A 24,520-nucleotide genomic window follows, 5' to 3' on the forward strand; every position below is an offset into this window, starting at 1 on the left:
CGCAGAGTGTCATAACACACATGCTGCAGACGAGGATGTGAAGTGGCGCCATAGACACCCGACTGCCAACATGTCAGAAGCCGAAAAATCAAGTAGCGCAGCAGCTTTTCGCCAACCTGGACCGTTTGACATGAGTGACCAGCAAGTCCTGGGGTCATGATGGGAGAGATGGATCCAGAGATTTGAAAATGACATTGCATGCCCATGATGAAACCGCGGCCAACAAGTTCGCCACAAAATAGAAGATCTTATAACTACTACTTATAAAGGCCTCAAAGGAGCGCTGAGCCAATATTTCAATCCTCAGCGCAGCATGGACCACGAGAGCCACACATTCAACGTGGAATGCCAGATGGTGGGTGAATCCATGGACGCTTTCGCAACTGCGAATTCCACAAGTTCACCAATGAGGAAGCCATTAGACTTAGAATTATAGAGGGATGCTTATCGTCATCATTCAGAAAAGAAAAACTACTACATGACCCACTTCTTCTAGCAACCATACTACAAATGTCCAGGACGGAGTCTCGAGCAGATATGCAAACCTCATAAATTGAAACCACCAAGATTCCAGGAAGAGAACAAGTATATCAGGTCTCATCAGCAGCTATGAATCGAGGCAGGCCTACAAGTAGCAGCACATGCAGAGGGTCCCCTTCATCATGAAGATGCTATAGATTTGGCCAACATTCCCTCATCAGGAAGGCATAACATGTCCTCCCTTTGGACAAGCCTGTGCCAAGTGTGGTTGAGAGAATCACTTGGCGGTCGTCTGCAATTTTTCATCTGGACGGTCACAGGAGTACAACTCTGTGCCATATAAACAAAAGTGCAACACGCGCAGCCCTGCTCCAAGAAGAGATGCAGGTGCAAGTAGAGACCTAGTAAGACATGTCAGACAAGTGACAGGAAGATCTCCGTAGCCCTCTACAGATGGCACCCAACGGGATTATGTATACATAATGAACGGAATGACCACAGCATCGGAGGGCAACATCACTCTACTAGTGGGCGATCACCAGGCCAAGTTCCTCATTGACACCAACGCCACCCTAAACATCATGTGTGTATCAGTATATTGCAGGATGACTCTCCACCACAGCTAAGAGTTTTTCAGTGGGCCACGAGAGGACCGGTGCGGAATCATAGAAAGTTCTCCACAACAATCCGCTACAAAGGAAAATGTGCACAAGCCGAATTTAACATACGGCAATGGGAAGTCCCCTGGGGTAGCCTACTGGGGCAGACCACTGCTCTTAAACTGGAGTTTGCTTTGCGGCTGTGACCTACACCATGTAACATGGACTGTTAATCATGCAAGCCTTCCCAACTTTGTTCGAGGGTATCGGATGTCTCAAAGGAGACCCTGTGACGCTTCACATTGACAAATACCTAATGACCGTGGCTCAGAACCCTAGGAGAATACTGGTTCATTTGCAACCACTTGTCCAAGAAGAGATTCAGTTCTTGCTAAAGGAAGGAATAATCGAACCAGCTGACAGTCTGACCCCCTGGGTGTCTCCCATAGTGGCTGTACCCAAGAGAGGTTCCCTGGACAAGATACTCATATGTGTGGACATGTCATGCCACTGCCACTTACCTGGATGAAGGGACAGGGTTGCCAGGTCCAGCGGATCCCATCATGGATGGTTTATCCTTGTTACCACCTGCAAACTTCTACATATTGCACGTTGGTGTTTTTGATTTAATTTTTTCTATCCAATCAAATCCTACATTGATTATACGTATGAACAACTGTAATATCTCTTGCATTCAAGTACTCAAGAAATTAAGTATTGAATGGAATGCAGTGTGTCTAAGTATTATAAGTAATACAATAACCCTTTATATTCGTTAACATAATATTGCAAGTCATCAAAATGTAGTCATAGGCGCCCTCTGCGAGAACAAACATGGCTCCTTGACCTGTTGTCCGCAGCCATACTTTAGCTCACTGTACCTTTCACAGATGTGAAATACCAATTTGCATATCAGTCTTTGTCCCACCCACATGGGCAGTCCAGCACCAAAATGCTATGGCAATTCCCTTCTGAACAAGAGTATCAGCAGCAACCCCATACATATGTTTGAGCCTTTTTGGGCATCATCAGTGAGGTGGAGCTGTGCCTCTCTGAGCACAGTGAGCAGGGAGTCCATGTCTGGGTGACCCTGGGAAAGGTAGGATGACTAAACCTAAGGCCCTTGACATAATCAAAATGTAGTCATAGGCGCCCTCTGCGAGAACAAACATGGCTCCTTGACCTGTTGTCCGCAGCCATACTTTAGCTCACTGTACCTTTCACAGATGTGAAATACCAATTTGCATATCAGTCTTTGTCCCTCCCACATGGTCAGTTCAGCACCAAAACGCTATGACAGTTCCCTTCTGAACAAGAGTACCAACAGCAACCCCATGCACATTTTTCAGCCTTGTTACGCCTCATCAGTGAGGTGGAGCTGTGCACAGTGAGCAAGGGTTCCACGTCTGGATGACCCTGGGAAATATTTCAAGTCACCTTGGGGTTGAGAGAACTTAAAGATGACCACAGTCTTCAGCTTTGTACATCTATTTGTTCCACCATTCCTTGGTAATATTTCTATAATGTAATGTAGAGGGTACTTTATCCTATCTATAACACATGGCAGTCTGTTATATATATTACAAGTTACCTCTTAGTTCTCTGCCTTATAAATGAACTTGACCTTTGGAGCGACTTGAACAGCCTTACAAAGTATGTTTGGAGTCCCTTCATCTGATAGAGTATTATTCATTTAATATATGACATAAGCAGCATATATGTAATATACATTTGTTAGTGTCATATCCATGCACTACCAGCACTTATTGAACCTTAGCACCGTTTTTCTAATGCAAAGTAAAAGTCTGCGACCGTCGGTGGTGTCGTACAAATGAGACAGACATTGAGGACGTTTCTTTGTGCGGGGAAACATGAAAGTATGCGTTTGCCGTAGATCAGTGGTCAAAGTGGGCGGGAGCGGTGCTCCTCTACTTCGTTAAATTAAGTTTCACTGTTCCTATACATTTAGTTTAAAAAGAAACCGTTCCAGAATGGTTTCCTTTTAAAATAAAAGTGTAGGAAGCAGTTGAAATTTGCACTTCTGTGCATCGCACTGCACGTTCCCTTAAACAGCAGGCTCCCCTCACCAGATTGAAAAGGACTCCCCAACCTGTCACTATGCCAGGTCTGTGCTGCTTACTAACTTTGGTAAGCCATGCAAACTCGCTACTTACACAACTGTAACAATCTATTAAAATACCTCTGTTTTGCTGCAGCAGATTTGGACGACACTGGGTCTCATCGGTATAAGGTATTGTGAAGCTTAAGTACTTTCTTATGTGATGGACTGAGTTAAACATTCAAAACCGTGAAGCTTGAAGAGTCTAGCAATGTTTATGTTTAATATTTACATGTGTGCTGATTCAGAGTACTTTTCTGTTAATACGGACTTGGTGGTTGTGCTATACTTCATGAAAGGTCCTCCATTAAGGGTATGTCACAACTGCTCAAAACATGTAAAACGACCTTTCACAGATGATACAGCTTTTGTATTGTAACCCCCTGGCCGAATACTTACTCTGTATGTCATTAACTGATTCAATGTGTACATTCATTCTGATATCAACTTGCCATTGAAAACGTATGCTTTCACGTGTAAACATATGCCCCACAATTGGTTGATGACAATGGATTATTACCGACAAAGTGAACTTCAGAAATGTAGTCAGAAGACTGGAACATGGCCAACAATGTGCCGAGACAAAAAAGGTTTATGAATAATCTTGGCCACTTGTAGTTTCTGAAAACAAGCTTCCTAGAAACATCTTTGAAATCTTTGCTTGAATCCATCTTTTTTTTAAAATAACCTACACGTTAACGGTTGTATATATTTGATAACTTCAAAGGCTTTTAGGAGAATTCATGGAAACAGGTTGTTTCATGGCTCCTTCGTTTTTCACCTGTTTAGAATCATTTGTCTTGGTTTTCTTTTCTGTTGGCTGCATAGATTATATGTGCACCTTACTCCACCATGTGGTGCTGGGCTTTTAATGCAGCAGCCATCTATGGCCCTTCTCGAATACAAAGGCCCAGCTTTACTGACGAATAATTGCTTTGTTGCAATGGCAGGCCATTGAGAATTCGTAACCTTATATTCCTACTGCAATTATTTAATATTTGACTTTTTATTTCAGAGGTTTTAATATGCCGTTGGAAAATATAACGATTTTACATATATAAGTACCTAAGCAATTCTGGTAATCCTCTCGTGTATGCGATACACTCCATTCGGTTACGTTTACTCAGGAACTATTATATACACTCTAAAAAAAATATTATTGAACTAAGTGCTTAACATGAGCAAGGGGTATGGTGCGTGTAATGCTCTCTCTGGGGTTACCGTGCAGCACACCAGATATCAACAAGCATTAACAAAGCCAACAGTTTCGTCTTTTGGGTAGGCATGAGATAGGCATTTAAAAAAAAAATGTAACGTGATTGCATGGCTATACAGTTGACAACCTTTAATCACAAATTCATCCTTTTAAGTGAAATCAAAACATGGATTGCATATTAAAAGAAGGCAGCTCATGATGCCATTTGGTTGGCAACTAGGAGTTGTTCCTTAATGATGATTAGTAATTTGACGAGGGCCAAAGTTATTGGTGTTTTTTTGCCGGCCAGCATCATCTTCCACCATAAACCCTTTGATCTATGGCCATACTTTTGGATGACGTCAAACATTAATGATTCTTTCTGGGTTGAAAGAGCTGTATAATCCATTACTAGATGTCGTAAATTTTCAATCAAATGTTCTTCCTTGCATATACGACATGTTGTCGGACAGGCTTTTAGAGTCTTACACCATGAAGTTTCTTTGGTTTGTATTAAGTTCAATCGAAATCGTAAAAATTACTCTTGAAAAAACCAATGAGGAAATATTTTCAAATAACTTGGTATTGAGTGTGGCCTTTGGCTATTCTCCCACAATTTCCCACATACCTTATATTTCAGTCTTTCTTTCTCTGTTTTAAACCAATCTTGAGAGTACAATTTTCTTTTGATTTTATCAGGATTGTTCATCAAAATGTCACTGGTTTCGTCTAGATGGTGAAATAAGTTTGGCATTTCGCTTCCCACTTGATCAGTGTCGGTTCTGTATGTTTCACTAAGACTTCTTCTAGGGCTGCAAAACCTCCTCTAGGGTGGTCTTCTCTGCATTTTCTATAAAAGGCGAGCATCTTCCATTGTCAGGAATCTGTCAAGTAAGGACAAAGGCAGTGAATATGGCAAGGGAAATGTGCACACTATCACACAGTGAATGGTTTGAGTCAAACAACATACATACAGGAACCAAGACTCAGGTATACTAAAACCCAGGAGTGCAAACAAAGTGTGACAACAATACAAATATATGAAAAGGGATGTGGGATGAGCACTTAGAATACTCCTTATGACTGTAAGGAAAGTCGGCAATCTCCTACCCACAATTGCTATTACAGGTACTGACAGCGCTAAGCCCACGTAGAGGGCAAGCAACGACAGGATCTGTGATCTAACACTCTTGATGGCATTAAATAAGGAAACTTAAAAACAGTACTCACGAGGACGAGAAATACCACTTGAATGTCAGCGAGCCCACGAACCCTGTTGATCAAACAGGTACCCCGAAAGGCTGTAACAGCAATGGGAGGATAACTAAATACATAAGACTCAAGACAAGGGGCAAGTAGGAATAGTGATTACAGAATAGTGAGGAAAACATAGGCATTCACACAGGAGCTAGCTACAACTGCACACCACACCTAATGATCAATGGAAATTAAATGCAGAGGAGCAAGGGAAAACATGGAATGGATTCCAAGAAAAGTAAAGGAACAGGAACAGGGAAAACGAAATTACAATGGCAAACTTTCCCCACCCATCCAAGGAAAAAAGGCAGAACGCTAATCTAAAAAGGAGGAAAGACTAAGGCACCAAGGTATACAGCAGCAAAGGACAGGTCAGAGAAATATAGAACACAGGCAAACTGGGCTGCACCTAAAGGGAAAGCACTGAGAAATGTTGCCTGCAAACAGGTGAAGACAGAAGGGAAATCTGGGAAGCAGAAATCAATTAAGCAGATAAATTCGAAATCCAAGGATAAGGAACAAGCAATGGAAATTTGGAACTAGGCACAAGGCTAAGAACCAGGAACAAGGGGCCAGTCACAAAAGGAGCACTGCAACAATGACCAGCGCTGGACTGAAGCAAACTGAGTCTTTTAAACCTGCTTAACGAGCACACGCCGCAGGTGTGCTGCTTGCTGCACCTGCAGCCACAGGTGTTGCCTATCCTCCACCCAGCCTTGTCCTGCAAGGGTGGAGATGAAGCAGTGGGCCAGGCATTCTGGGAAGCATAGTTATTTGATTAAAGCAGCATACTGTCTGGCAAAAGCCTGGAATGCATCCAGAAGGGAAGTAGTTTGGCAAATAAGGATTTAGCACTCCCAATTCATCACAGCACTGCAGCATAAGGTCCGGAAGGAAAGTCCAGTAGAGAATGAACCCCAAATCATACCTCCAAGTGGTGGGAATGGGAGCAAAGGAAGCAGATTGTGACAGTATACCCCCTCCTATGGCCGTCTTCTGGTGCCCGCCACCCACACGAGGCATCTTCTTTCCATGATAGGAGTGCTTTTTCTTTGGAGGCGGCACTGATGGAAATGGTGGCCTGTGGGCAAAGGCAGATGGACAGGGATGCATAGAATCAGGTTGCAGACTAGAAGAGTCATAGGCAGGCTTCTGGTGAGGAAGATACTTATGGGTCGAAGAAAGGCATGAAGGACTTGCAGGATCCGAAGCAGAGTTGGAAGGCCCAGGAAACTCAGTCACTGAGAGCGGGCACTTATAAGACCTTGAGGAGGAAGGCAGGCTAGTGCCACATGCATTAGACAATTGTAGATGCTCTGTTTGCCTTTCTGTCGAAAGCAGACATGCGGGAGGTGAGGAAATTGCAGGCATGCTGACAAAAGTCTCAGATTCTGATTCTGCATATTCGGAAGGCTCTGATGTTAAAGTCAAGCAGTTGGGAGAATTGTCTGGTGTAAAAGGTAGGCACTCTGGTGATCCCCCTGAAGCACAAGAAGGGCAGGCTTGGCGTTCATAAGCAGTAAATGATTAGGATACAGCAGGAATCTCTGGAGCTGAAGAAAATGCTGCAGAATCTGACGGTGTAGACAGGCATACCGCCGATATTGGCAGCGAGGCTAGGCAGGATACAGTTGTCACATGATCTGAAGGCAGAGAAGCAGTAGACTCTGGGACTGAAGACATGCACTTAGGATGGACTGCCAGAGGCTCTATGGCTGAAGGGTGATATGCTGGATGAGTCGCTGTAGTTGAAGCAAAGCATGCAAGAGAAATTTTTAAGGCTGAAGGCATGCAAGCTGGAGCCATCTCGGTAGCTGAAAACAAACATGTCAAGGTCTTTAGAACTTACCACGTGCATGGTGGAAGCTCTTGAGTAAATTGCAGACAATGCAGAGGTTCATTGATTAAAGACACATGTGCCACAGATGGCTGCAGAGCTGTGAACTGAATCATAGAAGAGTCAATGGTTGTAGGAGGACAGACTGAAGTCTCAGAGGTTGACAGACACATTTGTGGCTCAAGAATGGAAAGCACCTTTAGGGCAGTAGACTCCTTGGCAGCAGTAACCAAAGACCGAGCTGTACCCTTGCAGTCCTTTTCCTTAGTGGATGACACAGAGTTTCTTTCTTTGTAGAAGTCAAAATCAACCATAGGGATCACCATAGTAAAGTCCATGTTAATCAGGATTTCATCAATTGTCCATTCATCTGTCTTGGTTTCTGAAAGTGGCAGATTAACAATCAACAGTTCAGGAATCGCCTGCCAGGTTTTTGGTTCTGTATACTGTGGAATGGGTCCATCAGAACTTGAAATCTGTACTGTCTCTGACTGTTCGTTGTGACCAAAATTGGCAGAAGGAAGAGAGAACACAGAGGTAGCATTGTCTTCCACATCAGCTTGAACATCTACTTCAGTCTCAGCAGCTGGGTCAAGAGCAGAGTCTAAGCCTACTGTAGTGACTGATTCTGTGTATGCCGCCATTGTGGAGTGTGTTTGGAAATCGGAAGCTTGCATATGTGCAAGCTCAGAGTTATGGCGGGCTGCTACACTAGAAATCTTTGGTAAAGGAGTGGCTTGTAAATATTCAGCTAACTGCAATCCTTGACAAACAGCAGGACAATTGTCATAAACTGAACCCTGTTTAAACTGTACACCGCTATCAGAAGGCACAGTGGAAGGCATGGTGGCATCAGGGCTGGATCCTGCACTAGCAATCTGGATGTGCACCGATTGTACATTGTCATTTACTGCTTGCAGGTTCTGTGACTTATTCTCTGTCTTACCAACTTGGTCTATGTGTCCTATAAGCAAACTATTGACGTTAGACCTCTTGGCATTAGGGACTACAGTATGTACTTGTGCAGAGGAGTAAGCTATAGACTGAGGGTAGAAAACAGAAGTTATGCAAGGAACCCATCCATTCTTTATGTTTGTATCATGAAACTGTTCAATCTGGGGTGAGCATAACTGGAATCATGGGGTTCAACACCAGAGGTACTTAATAATAAGTAATAAGCCTAACAGTGTGTTGTTTTCTGCTACTAAGGCTTGTGCTGACATAGAATCTGGGTCAGGACAAAAGACAGAACTGGGATCAGGCAATGTAAGATGGGCCATCCTGTGGGAAAACACTCTGCACGTAAATGCCCATTAGTGACAAGCAGTTCATTTATGTCAGGACTAGTGATTTGATTGTCACTGGTAAATGTAGGGGAAACTTTCTGTACAAACTTGTTACAAGCTTTGCTGTCTTTCTTTCTTAAATATGCCATATTCAATGGAAATAGGTGGCTGGTCATTCTGTCAGGAATCTGTCAAGTAAGGACAAAGGTAGTGAAAATGGCAAGGAAAATGTGCACACTATCACACAGTGAATGGTTTGAGTCAAACAACATACATAGAGGAGCCAAGACTCAGGTATACTAAAACCCAGGAGTGCAAACAAAGTGTGACAACAATACAAATATATGAAAAGGGATGTGGGGTAAGCACTTAGAATACTCCTTATGACTGTAAGGAATGTCGGCATGCTCCTACCCACAATTGCTATTACAGGTACTGACAGCGCTAAGCCCACGTAGAGGGCAAGCAACGACAGGATCTGTGATCTAACACTCTTGATGGCATTAAATAAGGAAACTTAAAAACAGTACTCACAAGGACGAGAAATACCTCTTGAATGTCAGCGAGCCCACAAACTCTGTTGATCAAACAGGGACCCCGAAAGACTGTTACAGCAATGGGAGGAAAACTAAATACATAAGACTCAAGACAAGGGGCAAGTAGGAATAGTGATTACAGAATAGTGAGGAAAACATAGGATTCACACAGGAGCTAGCTACAACCGCACACCACACCTAATGATCAATGGAAAGTAAATACAGAGGTGCAAGGGAAAACATGGAATGGATTCCAAGAAAAGTAAACGAACAGGAACAGGGAAAACGAAATTACAAGGGCAAACTTTCCCCACCCATCCAAGGAAAAAAGGCAGAAAGCTAATCTAAAAAGGAGGAAAGACTAAGGCATCAAGGTATACAGCAGCAAAGGACAAGTCAGAGAAATATAGAACACAGGCAAACTGGGCTGCACCAAAAGGGAAAGCACTGAGAAATGCTGCCTGCAAACAGGGGAAGACAGAAGGGAAATCTGGGAAGCAGAAATCAATTAAGCAGATAAATTCGAAATCCAAGGATAAGGAACAAGCAATGGAAATTTGGAACTAGGCACAAGGCTAAGAACCAGGAACAAGGGGCCAGTCACAACAGGAACACTGCAACAATGACCAGCGCTGGACTGAAGCAAACTGAGCCTTTTAAACCTGCTTAACGAGCCGTCGCCGCAGGTGTGCTGCTTGCTGCACCTGCAGCCACAGGTGTTGCCTATCCTCCACCCAGCCTTGTCCTGCAAGGGTGGAGATGAGGCAGTGGGCCAGGCATTCTGGGCAGCATACTCCGGGAGGGAAGTAGTTTGGCAAATAAGGATTTAGTGCTCCCAATTCATCACAGCACTGTAGCATAAGGTTCGGAAGGAAAGTCCAGTAGGGAATAAACCCCAAATCATACCCCCAAGTGGTGGGAACGGGAGCGAAGGAAGCGGATTGTGACATCCATTCGACCACTGCTGCCAATGAAGTCAAGCCTAGTTCCATTCTTACCGATTGAATTGGTGTTCCCTTGGGTAATCTCAGAAAGGCATTTGCCAGTCACTGATATATTGGTACTACCTAGCCATAAGATTGCAACAGCTAGAAAATGTAGTGATTACTGGAGTATATGATGTCAGTTCCTGACAAATGCACTTCTAATACCTCAAGCCAAAACGTATGGCTTTGTTGTTGCTTGTTTGTAACAGAACTTCAGTCCACGGAAGAGATATAAATGAAGGGATTGAAGGCATTCTTGGTTAAGACATTTTTAATTCACCAGTAGTCTTTTACAGCTGCAACTAAGCCATTAACTTTCAGCACACAGCTTAGAACAAACATTGGCTGGCTAACGTTTGAAACTAGAAGGAGCTCAAAGAGATCCCAGGAGGATGTGTTTAGGGCAGGGACTGGAAGGGAGTGGGCAAGCTCCACCTAATATCCCAAACAGAAACTGAATAAATGCATTGTAGTTCCAACTGTCACCTCCTTCTATGGAAGGTCTGGAGCGCTCTGAAAATTGCAAGCTTTCTTTCAGGTTTACTCTGTCTCTGTTTCAGCCATACCTTTCAGCTCCAGGGCATAATCCTCCTGCCCAGCCACATCCTGCATTTCTTGAAACCTGGATTGCAATATTAACTCTGCACTATAGTGATGGTCTTTTGAAAGCTGCTCCCTTGATTGCATTCACCAATACCATGTGCATAGGGGGCTTGCCCCAGAACTCCACCCACATGGGTTAAGTTAAACAATCCCTATCTAGGTGTTGAAACATGTTGACACTTGGATATGGATAGAGGAGTAGGTTAAAGCACCCTTGCACCTTCAACCAGTCTTTTCCCTTCCCACATGCAAACATCTATGAAATGGGTCAAGAATGTACATGTAAGGAAAGGTGACAAGAAATGTGAGGTGCAAAGTGCATGCTGCATACTGCATCTGATTGCCTTTTTTGAATTTTCACCAACAAGTTGTGTTTCTGAAAGCAGCTGCGGTGATCCACAGGCTATACCTCTGTGCTTTGGGATAAAAGGTCATCAAAGGTTTACTTTTTAGTGTATCTGTTCTTCAGACTCCCTAACTCTGCATGGCAAAGTTATAAAGGGGTTACAGTTTAGATACTGTGAGAAACCTGTGTCTCTCTTGCTGATCCCTGGGGATCTGTCATCCAGGTGGCCAGGACACAGCCATCACTATTGGATCCTGTTCCTGGGGGTGCACCAGTGAGGGAGCATCACCTGGATGGAGGGTCCTTGGGGAGTGGGAGTGGGACACCAACGTGTGAGATGCGTTATCCCCTTTACTTTGACTCATTTTCCCCATAGTACCATGTAGGATATTCCAAAACACTGCCCCCCCCCTTTTCCACATGAACATTTTCGTACAACACAAAAGACAACGACTAATACCAAAGCTGTTTACCTCACGTGTCCCAATACCAGGGTCAGCAAACTCAGGCAATTGACTAGAATCACAAACACATGATGGCCCTTTCCCTTCCCCACAGGGATAAAAGGTGGAGCACAATAGCACAGGACGAGCAAAGCAGACCATGCGATGTGAGAGCTAACACACCATGGCAGTTCAAAAGTAGGCAAAAGACGGCGAATACCGAGAGGTTGACAAGGGGAGAAGTAACCTTGCCCCCTCCTATCAAGGCCTGTGAAACCTCTGCAGATGGAAACATAAGACCGCAAACAAAGGCCAGGGTGTGCTGCAGCAGATGTCGATGGTACACAATACCCTCCTCCGCTGATTGCCAAGCCATGGAGAGGCACTGGGCTCTGTGGTACCAACCTTGACTCGAAGAAGAAGAAAGCCAATCGGTTCATCACAGCCGGTGAGTCGAGGGGGAGTCGATAAGAAACCAGGCTGTGTTTAACGAAAGTTGGCAAATAGCTAATTTGAACTTTGGAAAACTTAAAGGAACTTTTGAGAAAGTGGGAGAAAGCCAGCAACAGAAGTGTCCCGCACCATGTGGATGCTCATGCAGAAAAGTCTGTGCGATTACCCGAAGGTAGAGACTATCATAAGCAGAAGGCTTGGGAAGAGGCGAGGATAGGTTAAAGTGGTCATGCAGGGGTCTTGTAAAATCCTCTGAACCGCCGAAAGTCTTTGACCGACAGATGATTGTGAAGAAGGGGAAGTGAATCCCGCATGGTGAAGATTAGCAAGAGTGAACCCGCTAGAGGAATACTAATGAAAAGCGGCGAAGTCAAAAAGTCCTTTGAGGAATTGCTTGGAAAAGTTAGCGAGAGTGAACCCAGTGGAGGGAAGCTGACAAACAAGGGTAAAGCCCAATGAAATGTTTTTTGTAAAGTTGGCAAGAGTGAACCTGGTGGAGGAATGCTAACGAGAAGGGACAAAGACTAAAGTCCCATAGTGAACTGTTTGATAAAAGTTGGCGAGAGTGAACCCAGCAGAAGGAAGCCAGCAACCAAGGGCAAAGCCTGATGAACTGTATAAAAAGACATTAAAACCTATGAATGCAAGAAAGCCACAGTGAACCTGAAGGAGGGAGGCGAATGTCGAGTGGGTCCAAGCCCGGTCGCGGAAAATCTAAGGATGAGAAGTCATCACCAAAAGTTCATTGACAAAGGAACTGTACAATTGATTGGTTGAATACGATACATGAGGGGTCGGTGCCCGGAAGAGGGGGACCCAGGGGTGAAGCCATCACCCAGCGTGAACTGTGGACAAGAACTTTCTGTTTGTGTTTGTTGGATGCATCAGGCCTCGAAGGCAAGAGACTTTTTTTATGCAAAACAACTTTACCATCAAAGAACCAGATAGCTGGAACAGAACTATCGGCTTGTGCTAAGAAAGCTTGAGCATGTGCTGTGACAGCTGGAACAGAACTGTCGGCTTATGCTGGGAAAGACAGTGTGGGCTGTGCTGCAAGGTCCCACCTGGACCCGTGCTGAAAACGTGGGCAAGGGAGACCTCTGGCAATCACATCCTGACTTATTATTAGAAACAATTATTTTCTTTGTTGAAACTCTGTCCCCCACACTTTGTGTAAATAGGTGTAAGGAATTGGCAATAGGTATTTCTTAGTATAGGTCCTTTTATTTTGACACAACGCACGAGTACTGCCTTATTTTCATTTGATGGTCGACGCTTGCTCCCATCTTAGATTTAGGTTTAGGTTAGTCATTTTTCCACCCTGCATTTTCAGTTTAATAAACACCTTTGAACTGTGATCACTTATGTCTGTCTTTACTGTTGCCACTGATGAGTTCCTTACAATATTCATAATTAATTGTATAATGATTCCTGGACCATTTTTGTGATGATATTAAGAAAGATATAATCAAGACCAGCAGTGGTGCCCAGGAAGATGGCAGGCGAGGCCCACATTCCCTGTCACTGTGGCCCTTTGCTCTTTTAAATATATGGATGCAACCTATAATTGCAAGAAAGCAAGCAGAATAATGATTAAAAGCTGTTCCTCAATGGTAGGTCTTGCTAGTGTGGATAACCAGACACTGACTGACAACTGCACCATCTGCGCAATATGTACTCATTGGTCCCTATGTACCTTTACTGCCCGCCGGAAATTTAATTGCTGCTGCAGAAAATTCAGCAAATGGGAGGGAGTTCCCTGTAATGGCTCAAGGTGGTTCAGTGACAGGGTGAGGAGTGTGGTAAATCGAACACATGAGACAGACAAGAAGACCTTTTCAAATGAGTCAGGTTGATTAAAGTACAGAAATGCCTCTCCTATCCCTGCTTCTACGATGGTGATTCCCTATCTATAAAATAACAAATGGGTTCTCATCAGGATTAGGCGTGGGTGAAAAGCCTGCCTGTAAAACCTAATCGGAAAATTCCTTTCCACCAACTAGGGAATATCCACCTTTTAACTGCACTTTTGGTGGGTTTTATTCAGTGCAAATGTTGTTTATTGCTGAAATTTCGTTTTTTGTGTGGTGCAAAACAAAAAACAACTACATTTCACCAGAAAGCGAAAATTTAAAGGGGCAAAACACTGCTTTCCCTCCCCAAATTTAGTTTTTTTAAAAACAAAATACAAAATAATATTCATTTTGGGCAGAAAAAAGCTCCAAACTGCCAATTTCTCCCTGCAGGTGAAATTGGCAGATTGGGCAACATTTGCCAGGCATCCTCAATTTTCTTGGGGATCAGAATTAGCCATTTTCACCCACCACTAGTCAGGATGTCTTAAAAAACAAACTTGGTCCTGTGTCCATACCTATTCTGCCTGTCCTACTGAGTGACCCTACCACAAACAATAAAGAAAAAATAACTAAGCCTGGACAAGTGTTTTTACTCTGCCTTTCGTGGCTCGGGTTGCCTAGTGCGTGACCCCCAACCCAATTGTGTCTGAGGTTCTCTCTTTTTGGTTCAGTCTTCGGCCTGTTGGTCCATTTCAAACAAGTTCAGTATCGTTCCTGGTTTTCCTGGAAACTGAACTGCTGACCTCATCATCAATGTCCTGCTCAGTTTAAAATGTCCAATCCTTAATTGCAGCACTTGTATTTGCAGAGCATTCAATCGCATGCTACAATAAGGTCTGGCTTCCTGCGTCCAATCTATCTCTTGTCCAGCCCTCTAGGGTGTTCTAGTTTCTCTTTGTTTCTTGGCCCTGGATGGGCTGTTTCAGGTTCACCCCTCCGGGGTGGCTTTGTCACTCTTGTATGTCTGTTTGCACACAGGCCCTTTAGCTCTTCAGCCTATCTCACAGCTCCCTGTCGGTCAATTTGCTTCTCAGTAGAAGAGGTTGTAAGCGGATTCAATTCAACACTACAGCTAAGTCAATGCCTAGTCTGGGATGCTGAGGGAAACCCTTATTGATATATGTTTATGTCCATTTCGTTTACTCTGGATGACAACTTTTATATAACACCCCTCTCTTAGAATCCCCCTGACCCCACTGAGCCAAGAAGTAGGTTTGTTTTGCAAATTAAAAGGTTTATTTGAAAATTAAACAATATATAGATATGTCACACTTTTATAATAAATTAATTTTTGATAGCACACTTGTGAAGATGATAGTGATCAACAATGGATACTGTTACAGTGGTACACTCTTTTTGATAGCTTAGAAGTTATATAGAGAGGATAAAGTAGCTGAGAATGCTTTTATGGCTTCAAGGACAATGCAATGATGAATGAAAATGCAGTACAGAAAATAAACTTGCTATGACTTCAACAAAAGACAATGTAATCACTTTTCTTTGACAATTCACCCCCCCCCCCTCTATGCAAGGTAAAGAGATGGGAGGAAAGCACACAGTTCTCAGGAATGCAATCAAATATAATTCAGTTCCACCCTAGCAAGCTTAGAGGAAAACAGGTAGGAGTTTTAAACACAGGCAAAATCCTTTTAAATGTGGTGGCAATGAAGTGAAAAATATACTCAAATTGCTTTTAATTCCCTATAGGAGGTTCAGGGTGAGTGAGAGATACTTAAATTAATTCAGGATCACTTTAGCAATGCTCTATGAATGATTGTCAGGTTGCACACGAATTTCAGCAAGGAAAGCAAGGACAAATATTTTTACGCGTGGCTGAAATGAAGCAAAATGTCAAATTGCGGCAAATTTAGTCACGTGCGTCGAGCGCAATTACGGAAGCAATATAAGGAGTAGGAAGTCGGTTCTAGGCTCGTTGGAAAGCTTAGTATCTTAGCTTTCAGATGACAGTTAAAACTCGCTCCTAAACCACAAACGGTTCCGGAGATACGGCCAATTTAGTAAAGGTAGTTTTTCGGATTTTAAATTTTAAAGCTCAGAATGACAGATGACAGTTTTCAGTTTTAAAGATGACAGAATGACACTCTTCTAGGAGGCAGTTCTAATAAGCTAAAATAGTTTGGATTAGATTATTTTAAACTAAGAGATTGGTTTTGGCACAGTGCTAGCTGGGTGCTCACACTAGATTTTGGACAGGAATGCAACTTCGTCACGGATCGGGTCAACCGGTTGGACTGGACTCCTGGCAGTTCTTCACAGTGGCCTGCTCTCTGGTTCTGCTCTCAGGACTGCACAGTTCTGGTCTCTCTGGATCTCTGGTCTCTCTGGATCTCTGGTCTCTCTGGATCTCTGGTCTCTGGAGATTAATGGATTTGAAGTCTGGAGTCTCCCGGCAAAGAAAGTGGAAAGGGAATCCCTCTACCTGGTTTCAATGTTCCTTTTATGTGTTTTGAAAATGGGCGTGTGCCTGGGCCTAGCTAAGCCTGCCCCTCTCACTTATCATTGGCCAAGCTTTCCTCTCTCCCTTGATTGGGGGAAAGAAATGGAGTGTCAGAGTGATGCTGTAGGTTTTATGGTCAGAGGAACCTCCCCTTGTCAAATTGCACACAAATCTATTTCTGACCCAAATACATATTTATCTATGTACCATTTTTCTAATGTTATAGGTCTAGTTAACATATTTTCTGTAGCACCAAACCATCCGATCCCTGTCTTTGTACGATGTCGTGTCCACTTATGACAGAATTCTCCCCTTTTCATCCAGATAACAACCTCTAAACCTTTCCAGATTTTACACAAATGTGCACCAGGGATATGGGTTTCAGATGATTAAGTGTCAGATTTTTAAAATGCATACATTTGGAGTAACAACCTTTTTTCACGCTACTATCCCCAAGAACATACCACAGGGTCCTAACACCTCTTAAAATGTGCACAGATAAATCACAAGAATGATGATGTTATTTATATAATTTTGACAAGTCCGCACTTTTTAAAATCATGCTCTGGCCCCAAAGGGGTGTGGTTTTCCAAAGCACATGGTGGAATTTATTTCTGGTTTATCCACTTCCCCCAAGCTCAGCTTGCTCTCACAGGCACTGCCCCTCCCAGTTTCTCCCAAGAGGAAGCCATTTTTACGACCCCCCCAATATAACATTTGCCTGAGCCAGGGACAGTGCTTTGTTTAGTTTCCTGTAGTCCCCAGGTGCCACTCCCCTAATTCAATCAGAGAGGTGTCATCTCCTTTTGGCAGGGGCAGCAGGATGCAGCCAGGCCTGGGAAGAGTTGTTGAGCCAGTTCAACTCCTGTCGGGGGTAGTTGTCAGGCAGAATTCAATCTCTTTAAGCCAAGCTTCAGCTAAATGTCATGTTTGTTCCCAGTTTTCTATATTCAAATCCAGCTTACAATTTTTGCACATGCAGCTAGAATGCTGATTCTAAATTCAAAACTATGATATTTAACAGTTGCAACCTATGTTACACTGGCTTTCTGTCCATTTAACTTAAGCTGCTGACATCCACAGCTCAGCCAGTTTTGTTATAAACATTGTTTTGGGCTCTTCATCTTTCCAGATTTTGTATGCACACAAGAATACATTCTGCCAAATGTCTGCTGGTGTTCATTGAGATTTCTGAATATCTTGTGATGTTTAAAATAGGCATTTTTCGCTTGCATTCAGGGAAACAAAGGTGATTTTAAAGCGCTTTTAAGCTAACAGGCACTACTGTTTTTCCTTTGGCACGCATTCCACTCATGGCACTCCTGGCCCATCATGCTTGCACTGGTGGGTGGCAGGTCAGGGACCACTTTGCTGTGCGCAAAACTGCACGGTTCTCTAGGATTCTGGCGCAAAATGTGGGCTTTTCCGCCCTCTTGGATTTCCTAAACCCACAGCACCAAATGTTGCAGCATAATAGTCCAAACGTGGGTCAGGACACCCAACAAGGTGAGTGGGCACCACCATCAAAATCTGGTAAATATTTAAACCAAGTGTGTATGTTCCAAATGAGCACTGCAGATCACCCACCGTGGCACAGATGGAAACAAAGCAATCCAATGAAACGCTAAAGGAAAGTCCTTTAGTACTGTGTACTCACTCACGCGGTCTATTGACCCATCAGAATTAGAAGGAAAAAAAACAATAGTTAAACTTGTGCAATTTGTGATCTAAAGTTGTTTTAGTATTCAATAATCCTGAATAATATGACACAGGACCTGAGGTATGGAATCAGGCCAATGCGTTTTCCGAAATACATACTTCCTCAAGGCCAATCTGAAATACATACATGAAAAATCCAAACAGAAAGAAGAAAAAGTAAAGTTTGAGATCCCATTGTCTGTTGTGTGCAACTTAGTTACAATGGCCCTCATTACGACCCTGGCGGAAATCGCGGTGCTAAAAGCACCGCGGAGCACGGCGGAAAGCTGCCGATAGCGCCATGGAGGTTGGCGGATTTTCCGCCCCATGCCGACCTTGGCGGGGCGGTAAATCCCCAATCCCCATTTTACCCTTCCCCATTCCCATTTTTACCCCATAGGGTATAATGGGAGTGGGGAAGGCGTTAATTGCGCCACCGCAAAATACGGTGGCGTAATTAACATCAAGGTCCCGTAGCGCCATGGATTTCTCCGCCCGGAAAAACCAGGCGGAAAACGTTCCATGGCGCTACGGGAACTCGTAGTAGGGCGGACGGGTCCGCCGCGATTAACGCTGGCGTAAACCCACTCCGCCAGGGTCGTAATGAGGGCCAATGCCATCATAAACCAAAGAAGATAATCCATACCTGTCCATCTGGACTAACACATGCTCATCATCTACCCAGAAAATAGTGTGCACAAGTCATTATGGATCCAATGCAACACAGCCCATTATAGAATTATTGTCAAAAATAATTCAAAATAATAATAATATACAATGAAGATACAAAAGACTACCTGTGTGTTCAAGTTGTGGACAGAGAACCAAGCTGACTAAAAAATAAAATAAACCAAAAACTTGTGACTACTTGATATAAGAACAAACACCAAAAGTACTTCAATAGTAAAAGACAAAGCTTACCAAGAATGTGTTGCAATGGAGTACCAAACGTTTTGTGTCACCACATAAATATGAAAAAGAAGCAATTGTGTGGGACAACGTGTGACACAGTGATGTGTCCGTGTCCGCGAAATGCACCCCAACGTACAAGGTACGTTAGCATTTATTTTAAAAGGGGCTACCACCATCATTGGTTGGTATGCGCAGTAATTGAGGAAAGGACAAAACATTGAAAATACAAAGAGATGGAAAAGAATGTAGGGAATATAAGTCCAACTTGAACACAACAACATTTCTGAAAATGATAAGAAAGGAAATTGAAAAAGCTTCTGTGAAAAAATGGGAAAAGGAAACAACAATAAAAGAGGTACAAAGAGTTTTGGAGAATAGCAGCAATGCTAAGAAACCCTGTAGGAATGATAAAAGATTTATCAGCAGACCAAGAAAGAGGTGAGTGCATGTTAAAGAGAAGATCCTAATAATAAAAGTGTAGAGCAGATGCGAAAAAAAGATAATCAAGAATGAAAATACATAGTGCAAGAAGCAAGAAAAGATGATACAGTACAAAGGGGATATGAGCAGAATGAGCAGAAAATACATAAGATAAACAAATAACATATACACAGGAATTCAGATCAATGAAGTCCCATTGAAATAGGTGATGAGGGAAAATATTTTGTATGATAATCAATGAAAATTAATGACACGTACACTGACCAAGGTTGACTGGTAATATTATATTTTGGTTACAAATGACAGCTGAGATTTGGAGAGAGTGTGACAGCAAGTCTCAGAGAGTTGGCAAGGTTGTCTCTGAGGATTGTACAAAAGTGTCAGCTTATATAGATAGGTCAATAATATAATGTATCATTGGCCCAAATCCAGATGGGCACTACCAGGCAGTTTTATAATGGTTTTCCTACAACATATGGGTTCTGAAAATCATGTAGGCCTTGTATTTTCTACCCTTTCATAATCTGGGCCCAGCAAGCATAGTCCCCTTTTTTGGCCTGCCTCCATTTTTGTGATGCCCTAAGGGTCAACACCCTTTCATCTAACTCCCTTTGGGAACAATATAGGTGAATCCTAACTTGGTTCCCACAATATAACTTGTACAAAAGGTGGTGCCCACCAGATACTCAAGTCCCACTTCCTTTCCTTTCATATCCTTGTACTCCTTGCCTCAATGTTTTATACTTTTTCCACTTACCTTCTACACTCCTCCCCTTCATCCTCCCATCCTATCTTTCTTTCTGTCCTGCCAATTTTCTATTGCCTCCTCTCCTCCCTTCTCCACCAATACTATCACCCCCTATCTACCAATTGTCTCATCCCTCTGCACCACTACTCTCCTCTCTTCTGCACCACTACTCTCCTCTGCACCAATACTCTCCTCCCCTTTCCACACCTCTATTACACTCCATTTCCACACTACTCTTCTCTCTCCACACTAATTCTACTCTGCTCTACACTTCACCCACACCATCTCCCAGTGATGTTCTCATTTACCCTCATTCATCCGATCTCTGCTAATTTCACTCTCACTCCTGGCTCGCAAACTTGCACCTAAATGCCACTTTCTCTCACTAATACCTCACTTGGCTGGCTCACACTTTCAGCAATCTTTCTCCATGCTAATTTGCATTGTCCTTAACCAACTTGGTCTTTTGGTTCTCTTTCTTCTCATTGACCTAACCTAAACAACCCACACCTTCCTGTTTCCTGGCTTCTTTTGAACTGCTGTTTTTCTTCCCCCTCTGGCTCGGGTAAGCAGAGACATGTAATGGACATTATATTCTGCCTCCTATTCGCTTGTGGTCCACTGGTATGTGGGAATGGTGGTGCACTCTCAACAATGGCAATGTCCCAAGTCGTAAAATGCCGAACGTTATGCTTGCCATTTTGCTGTGTGGAGCTCTGCGAGGCCCCATTGCTAATACATTGAATGACTCCGGTGCATAGAACACTGGGGCTGTGGCTCTGCTGTGCGGATGGCGCCACAGCCCATCACAGGTCAAATTAAATTCTTTTGAGAGTAGAGTGTTGGGATCACAGCTTTGCTGTGCAGACTTCTCCGTGGCCCTGTTGAAGTTAAACAGAATGTCTCTGGCATCTGGAGTGGTGTGCTTGTTACTAACATGTGATGAATGCTCTGCTGGTTCACCATTTCTCACTATCTCACTCTGGGTTTCGTTGCTCGTTCGTTCTTCTGGGAAAGGTAGTTTTATGGGGCAATGAGAGGCAATACAGGTAAGGGACAATAAAAGGTAGTACTCATTTCCAACACTGTTTGTGTAATGCATTTTTGTACCTCATTTGGAGGTCTCTAGAGATAAAACCATATACTGCTGCCTACTGCCCAGAAGCCTCTGACATTGCCTCTGTGATCTCAGGTTTGAGAACCAGAAAGCAAATGTGAAACCAAAAGTAAAGCGGGCATCGTTGAGAGCTCTTTTTATTTATTTATGTAATTATTTATTTATTTATTGTTCACTTGTTAGGTGCTTATACAGGAAGTAAATACTGTTTCAAAACGCCCACAGGGCAACAACGAGGGGACAGAGGATGATTCCGTTTGGTACTCTTTGTCCCTCCGATAGCAGCATTTAGTTGGCTACAATGGTACTGAGGGTGGAACAAGGGAGATGGGTACTCCTGACAATCAACACTTACTGCTGACGTGGTACACAGATGAACAAATAGCCATTCACGAAATGTGGTGGGAGGATTAGCTCAGGTGGAACAATGGGTGGAAAGCTGAGTCAAATTTATTTTTTTAATTTACATTTTTGAAACATTTCATCTCCGGACTACATTCCATCTTTTTACTAATGCATACCTGCCCCACCACTCTTCTGAGATTGCAACACTCTTCCATCCCCACAATATGTTAGATTTATTTTCCTGCCTACCTGTCAGGATCTTGTATGGGTGTCTGGGCCACTTGCTGCTCCATTATTTCCTCTCCCTGCTTGACTTGGAGGGATGCCTATGTGTTATCCTCCCCCCTGCACTTCTGGGTGCATGTGGGTTTGGGCATTCTGTCCGAAAGGTCCTTTTCTTGAGCAGGGGGTCTTGTACATCATTTCCGGTCCTGCAAGTCCCTGCTGGGTGGTTCGGTCAGGTTGGCCTTTGCTTTTTTCTGCCTGTGGTAGAGAAACGCCCCACGCCGGGGGCATTGGTGAGTGGGGGTCCTTGGTTTTCCTCTGAGTTGCAGGGGAGGATTTCTGTTTTAACTGGTGGGGGGACTGACTGCTGCAGCTCCTTCCTCTGTCTTATCTCTGGAGCTGTTTTCATTTGTGCAGAGATGCAATCCTTAGTATCTTTGGGGCAGCCGCAGTGGTTTCCTCACCCTAACAGGGGTGTCTCAGGGGGGGGGCCCAAGTTACAAAGTAACTTGTTTTCTTTGTATTGTTTTAAATGCATGGTAAGTGCTCAGCAGAATTTAACTTCCCCTTTGGGCCACAGCCTCCAGACTGAGTCGGCTAGTCAGGTGGCTTGCCCAGGTGCAGCAAGGTATGGCCGGTATGTGTGCTGGCTTAATTGGGAAAGTTGGTACACCTGTTTAACCCTTGGTGGTCAGTTTGTAAGGTGCTCTGCTTTGTTCTCTGGCTGCTGGTATTTCACTATGATGGTTCCTGGTGCTCTGCTCTTTCTGTCCTGAGTTGGTTCTGCTGAAGTTCTGTTGGGTCTCTGCTGTTATTTTTCAGGGGACTTACTGGTGATTGAAGTTCTTCTGGGTGTCCTCTGTCCTATTGAAAATCTGACTGACATGGCTCCTTGCAAGTGTCTTTGTATGTTGAAGCATGTTGACATTTAGGATGATACAGGAAGCTGGCTGTCTTCCTCTATGGGTCCTGACCGGCATACCGCCTCCAAATGTAAGAGGGCTTTTTCAATGTTAGATAAGAAATTGGTCCGCATTTGCTTACAGGCCCTGAGAAAGAGGCTGGTTGGTGTAAGGAAGCACTCCAGGTGGTCCAGGGCTCCTGTACTGTCATCAGCTTCTTCTTCTGATGGGGAGCACTCCTCATCTTCCTCTGAGTCAGTGCTTGGTGCTGCTGAGCATCCTAAGCATTAATATCTGGACAAAGATGCGCTGGCTGCGGTGTTGGTGTAGGTGGCAGAATACATGAGGTTTCAAGAGCCACTGCCCTGTGGCTAGTGTGACATGTGCATGCTGGCCTCCTCCACATCAGTTTAAACATGATATCCAGGTGTGTCTGCTGTTACATCCCGAGATTCGGGAGGAAGTCCTTAAAGACTGACGGGATCCTGAAAAGTGGCGGTTCCTCATTTTAAGCAAAGCTTTATCCTTTACAAGCGGTGAGGGGTGTGCTTCCACAGGTGCTTCATGTGGATACTATCCTGTCGAGCCTGGTGAGTCACTCGTAAATGGCAGCTGAGGAGGTGGCCGTCCGGTTTGATGTGGACAAAAAGGTGGATTTGGCACCATAATGGTCAAATGCAGGGGAGCAAATGGCATTTCAGGCTGTAACACCTCTTACACAGCTCAGACTACATTGGTTGGTTTTCTGAAGTTGGCTCAGCTTGTGGAGGAAGGGGTGGAATGTGCTCCCCTGCTTCCGGCTATGCAGTCACAGGTGGAGCTACCTTTGGATTTGGCACATGATGGTTTCTCATGCTAGAGCAGGGACCATGGGGTCTGCAGTGTCGGGCTGCTGTCACTTGGGCCCTGTGCCCTCCATGGTATTGGCAACTGTGCATCAGGCATGCAGAGACTGGAGATGGGAGACAGAGAGGCAGACAGGTACCTGGACTGATTTTCAAAACATCATCTTTATTCAGACATCAGAAAAAACAGCACTGGGCTCTTAACATCAGCTCCTTATATACTGTTCCAAGGCTGATGTACTTAATAATTTATTACACAATACATTGTGATTGGGTCTGACAACTAAAGACAAACCTTTTCTGTTCCAGGGTTGGTTTGCTTGACTGCCACTCATCAGCTCCACAAACCATGTATGGGCATGCTTCACTTGGCTGGCATAGAACAGTGAACTTTCAATGAACTGCTCTTAGAGAATTATTTAATTATTGCAGCATGACTATGTGAAATTCCACCATCTCATCTTGTTTTCCGGCAACCATTTAAAAATCTGCCTGACCTTTTCTCAATCTGAATGCTCTATTCAACTACAAAATGGCTGACCACTCTGTTTTTAAGCAGAACTCATTTTCTGTTCAGCTTTCATCCTAGATGTTCAATATTTACAATATATGTATAATACTTGAGATATCCTATGCTGCATAAGGCATTCTGACCCTAAAAAATGCATGTCACCCTAAAATGTGCTTTTTTGGCTTAGAAAGCGCTACAATTCTGATGTTTGTAATTCTGAAACTATTGATCAGCCTGACAAGTTATATGCATTCAGTTTGAGGGAGGGGGCTGTCTAACACCTCCTCTACACACTTGCCTCTCAGAGACTGGCATTCTAATG

The 24,520-nt window shown here is 43.7% G+C and overlaps 1 protein-coding gene across 9 annotated transcripts in view; it reads left to right on the top strand.

The window, feature by feature from the left end:
* The window catches only part of DMD (dystrophin), a 7,616,828-nt gene that overhangs the window by 2,870,483 nt on the left and 4,721,825 nt on the right, over window positions 1–24,520 (top strand). The window lies entirely within an intron of this gene.

Source organism: Ambystoma mexicanum, chromosome 7q (assembly GCF_040938575.1).
Source record: "Ambystoma mexicanum isolate Mex_15411 chromosome 7q, UKY_AmexF1_1, whole genome shotgun sequence".
In the NCBI taxonomy this organism is placed as follows: Eukaryota; Metazoa; Chordata; class Amphibia; order Caudata; family Ambystomatidae; genus Ambystoma; species Ambystoma mexicanum.